At 51.9% G+C, this 5,000-nt stretch overlaps 1 non-coding gene across 1 annotated transcript in view; it reads right to left on the minus strand.

Moving 5' to 3' along the window:
- Positions 1-844, minus strand: part of LOC126436285 (small subunit ribosomal RNA) — a 1,909-nt gene extending 1,065 nt beyond the window's left edge. The window contains exon 1 of the ribosomal RNA XR_007580562.1: positions 1-844. This exon is cut by the window's left edge and continues 1,065 nt beyond it. This is a non-coding gene — a ribosomal RNA (small subunit ribosomal RNA).
- Positions 845-5,000: the final 4,156 nt, after the last annotated feature.

Raw genomic sequence — 5,000 nt, forward strand, 5'->3', positions numbered from 1 at the left:
AGTAAACGTGCCGGCCCACCGAGACACTCAATAAAGAGCACCCTGGTAGGATTTCAACGGGGTCCGCCTCGGGACGCACGAGCACGCACGAGGCGGTCGCACGCCTTCGGCTCGCCCCACCGGCAGGACGTCCCACGATACATGCCAGTTAAACACCGACGGGCGGTGAACCAACAGCGTGGGACACAAATCCAACTACGAGCTTTTTAACCGCAACAACTTTAATATACGCTATTGGAGCTGGAATTACCGCGGCTGCTGGCACCAGACTTGCCCTCCAATAGATACTCGTTAAAGGATTTAAAGTGTACTCATTCCGATTACGGGGCCTCGGATGAGTCCCGTATCGTTATTTTTCGTCACTACCTCCCCGTGCCGGGAGTGGGTAATTTGCGCGCCTGCTGCCTTCCTTGGATGTGGTAGCCGTTTCTCAGGCTCCCTCTCCGGAATCGAACCCTGATTCCCCGTTACCCGTTACAACCATGGTAGGCGCAGAACCTACCATCGACAGTTGATAAGGCAGACATTTGAAAGATGCGTCGCCGGTACGAGGACCGTGCGATCAGCCCTAAGTTATTCAGAGTCACCAAGGCAAACGGACCGGACGAGCCGACCGATTGGTTTTGATCTAATAAAAGCGTCCCTTCCATCTCTGGTCGGGACTCTGTTTGCATGTATTAGCTCTAGAATTACCACAGTTATCCAAGTAACGTGGGTACGATCTAAGGAACCATAACTGATTTAATGAGCCATTCGCGGTTTCACCTTAATGCGGCTTGTACTGAGACATGCATGGCTTAATCTTTGAGACAAGCATATGACTACTGGCAGGATCAACCAGGGAGCTGCGTCAACTAGAGCTGAGCAGCCGGCCGCCCGGGAGTGTGTCCCGGGGGCCCGCGCGAACACGCAAGCGTCCGCTCAATTATTCTGCAAACAGGAGGAGGCTGAGCTCCCCTGCACAACACACCTCGAAACCCTCTCAGGTCCCGGCGGCGCGCAGCGCCGTCCTAAGTACTTGGTCGGGTTCGAGAGAGGCGCAATCGCCCGGAGTTAGGCGAGTAGACGCTTTAGGTGCGACCACCCGTGCTCCCAACTGAGCTTGCCGCTGCCGACAGAGGCCCGGGAGCGTGCTGTCGTGGCATTGCCGGCGGGAGACAACACGCGCCACCTACGGTGACCGGCAGCTCCAACGCCAGCGCCACAGAAGGAGAAAAGCCCTACTTGGGTGCCGAAGCGAACTCTCCCAGCACAGCGCACGCGCCAACACGTCCGCACAGCTGCGATACAAACCACCTGCGAGAACCGCTGGGGCGACCGAGCAGCAGACGGCGTCGCGGCGCCGAGCGCCGGGCGGCGGCGCATCCTCAGCGCACAAAGTCCTCAATCGGACCAGCACACTGCAGATGGCCACCGCGCTTCGCACCGGGCCCGCGAGGACCTACTTTGGCCGCAAGGCGCCGCGAGCAGGGGGCGCCGGCGCGCAGCTGCGCCGCCTGCCGCGTCCGTCGGCCGGCGCGCCTGCCACCGGCCGCCCCCACCAGCCGGCTGTAGCGCGTGCGCCCACGCACCGCGCTGCCAGCACGCCGGGCGGCCCCCCCTCACCGGCCGGGGACGGTCCCACCCAGCCACCGCCGCGTATCGCCTCACACCCAGATCCCCTTTCACGTTCGTGGGCATGGTGGGTCCCCTTTCACGTTCGTGGGCATGGTGGGTATCCCTGAAACAACCGGTTAATAGCTCGACCGATCGTCGCCAACACTGATTCACCTCTAGCGAGAACAACCGCACCACAACGGGTTACCGGTTGTTCATTTGCGTAACGTCACCAGCAAACGTACACGTCCATCGCCATTTGCAACGAGTATTGCATGCCTGTGTCAGGTGTCACAACACACTACGTCTGCCCACATAGACGCAACAACATGTGCACGCCTAGAGAACACGTGGAAGGTAGACCCCGTACGTATGCGGTGTCCATTGCGCGAACGACTGTCAGCCCGCCTCTGCAGCATGTCGCAGATGTGGAACGCGGTGCAACATGCTATCACGGTGTGTGAGAAGAGACGACTACGTCCGAATACACGCTCCACTACATCAACAGACTGCTCATGCTGATCGCCATCCAGGGCGTCCGTTCCTCCCACACGTCTGTATGGCGTACCACACTGCAATCCAGCTCTTATAGGGAGACGACACGTAGCTGCGTGCACAATATTTGGACTGTATGGTCCGCCGTTGCTAGGCGCTGTCGTCATACGGTCACATGGGCCACGATGTATCATTCAGTACATACGGAGCAATGTGCAGTACAGTTTGTGGGTTTTGCGTACATCGGCGGACAGGTGACAGGCCGTACCACAACGTAGGCTGAGTACGTCGGCATGCGAAGGGCATTGAACATGCAAACTTCTCACCGACCAGCTTGCGAAGGCAGGGGGGAAGGGGGGGGGGCATGTACGTCCTGCTGCTATCCACACTACAGTGTATAGCAGGAGCATGTGGAAAGTCAGCAACACCTGCAAGGTGTTTAACATGACGCGATACACAGGGGACCGGGCAGTGCGAGTAGCGAACTATATTGCGAGGGTTGCGGTTAGGCAACACTACACTACTTTAACGGGTTGCATAACAATTACAGAGCAGGTTCAGCGACAACGTGCGTCAGGTTAAGGCGCAATATAGTTTAGGTTACGGCGCACTTTAGGTTAGGTTAAGGCACATTATAGGTTAGGTTAAGGCACAACATGGGTTACGTTAAGGCACAACATGGGTTACGTTAAGGCACAACATGGGTTAGGTTAAGGCACAACATGGGTTAGGTTAAGGCACAACATGGGTTAGGTTAAGGCACAACATGGGTTAGGTTAAGGCACAACATGGGTTAGGTTAAGGCACAACATGGGTTAGGTTAAGGCACAACATGGGTTAGGTTAAGGCACAACATGGGTTAGGTTAAGGCACAACATGGGTTAGGTTAAGGCACAACATGGGTTAGGTTAAGGCACAACATGGGTTAGGTTAAGGCACAACATGGGTTAGGTTAAGGCACAACATGGGTTAGGTTAAGGCACAACATGGGTTAGGTTAAGGCACAACATGGGTTAGGTTAAGGCACAACATGGGTTAGGTTAAGGCACAACATGGGTTAGGTTAAGGCACAACATGGGTTAGGTTAAGGCACAACATGGGTTAGGTTAAGGCACAACATGGGTTAGGTTAAGGCACAACATGGGTTAGGTTAAGGCACAACATGGGTTAGGTTAAGGCACAACATGGGTTAGGTTAAGGCACAACATGGGTTAGGTTAAGGCACAACATGGGTTAGGTTAAGGCACAACATGGGTTAGGTTAAGGCACAACATGGGTTAGGTTAAGGCACAACATGGGTTAGGTTAAGGCACAACATGGGTTAGGTTAAGGCACAACATGGGTTAGGTTAAGGCACAACATGGGTTAGGTTAAGGCACAACATGGGTTAGGTTAAGGCACAACATGGGTTAGGTTAAGGCACAACATGGGTTAGGTTAAGGCACAACATGGGTTAGGTTAAGGCACAACATGGGTTAGGTTAAGGCACAACATGGGTTAGGTTAAGGCACAACATGGGTTAGGTTAAGGCACAACATGGGTTAGGTTAAGGCACAACATGGGTTAGGTTAAGGCACACCATGGGTTAGGTTAAGGCACACCATGGGTTAGGTTAAGGCACACCATGGGTTAGGTTAAGGCACAACATGGGTTAGGTTAAGGCACAACATGGGTTAGGTTAAGGCACAACATGGGTTAGGTTAAGGCACAACGTAGGTTAGGTTAAGGCACAACGTGGGTTAGGTTAAGGCACAACGTGGGTTAGGTTAAGGCACAACGTGGGTTAGGTTAAGGCACAACGTGGGTTAGGTTAAGGCACAACGTGGGTTAGGTTAAGGCACAACATGGGTTAGGTTAAGGCACAACATGGGTTAGGTTAAGGCACACCATGGGTTAGGTTAAGGCACACCATGGGTTAGGTTAAGGCACAACATGGGTTAGGTTAAGGCACAACATGGGTTAGGTTAAGGCACAACATGGGTTAGGTTAAGGCACAACATGGGTTAGGTTAAGGCACAACGTAGGTTAGGTTAAGGCACAACGTAGGTTAGGTTAAGGCACAACGTGGGTTAGGTTAAGGCACAACATGGGTTAGGTTAAGGCACAACATGGGTTAGGTTAAGGCACAACATGGGTTAGGTTAAGGCACAACATGGGTTACGTTACAGCACAACATGGGTTACGTTACGGCACAACATGGGTTACGTTACGGCACAACATGGGTTACGTTACGGCACAACATGGGTTACGTTACGGCACAACATGGGTTACGTTACGGCACAACATGGGTTACGTTACGGCACAACATGGGTTACGTTACGGCACAAATTAGGTTAGGTTACGGCACAAATTAGGTTAGGTTAAGGCACAAATTAGGTTAGGTTAAGGCACAAATTAGGTTAGGTTAAGGCACAAATTAGGTTAGGTTAAGGCACAAATTAGGTTAGGTTAAGGCACAAATTAGGTTAGGTTAAGGCACAAATTAGGTTAGGTTAAGGCACAAATTAGGTTAGGTTAAGGCACAAATTAGGTTAGGTTAAGGCACAAATTAGGTTAGGTTAAGGCACGATATAGGTTAGGTTAAGGCACGATATAGGTTAGGTTAAGGCACGATATAGGTTAGGTTAAGGCACGATATAGGTTAGGTTAAGGCACGATATAGGTTAGGTTAAGGCACGATATAGGTTAGGTTAAGGCACGATATAGGTTAGGTTAAGGCACGATATAGGTTAGGTTAAGGTACGATATAGGTTAGGTTAAGGTACGATATAGGTTAGGTTAAGGTACGATATAGGTTAGGTTAAGGTACGATATAGGTTAGGTTAAGGTACGATATAGGTTAGGTTAAGGTACGATATAGGTTAGGTTAAGGTACGATATAGGTTAGGTTAAGGTACGATATAGGTTAG

The sequence above is a fragment of the Schistocerca serialis genome, unplaced genomic scaffold (genome assembly GCF_023864345.2).
Source record: "Schistocerca serialis cubense isolate TAMUIC-IGC-003099 unplaced genomic scaffold, iqSchSeri2.2 HiC_scaffold_1234, whole genome shotgun sequence".
Classification (NCBI taxonomy): domain Eukaryota; kingdom Metazoa; phylum Arthropoda; class Insecta; order Orthoptera; family Acrididae; genus Schistocerca; species Schistocerca serialis.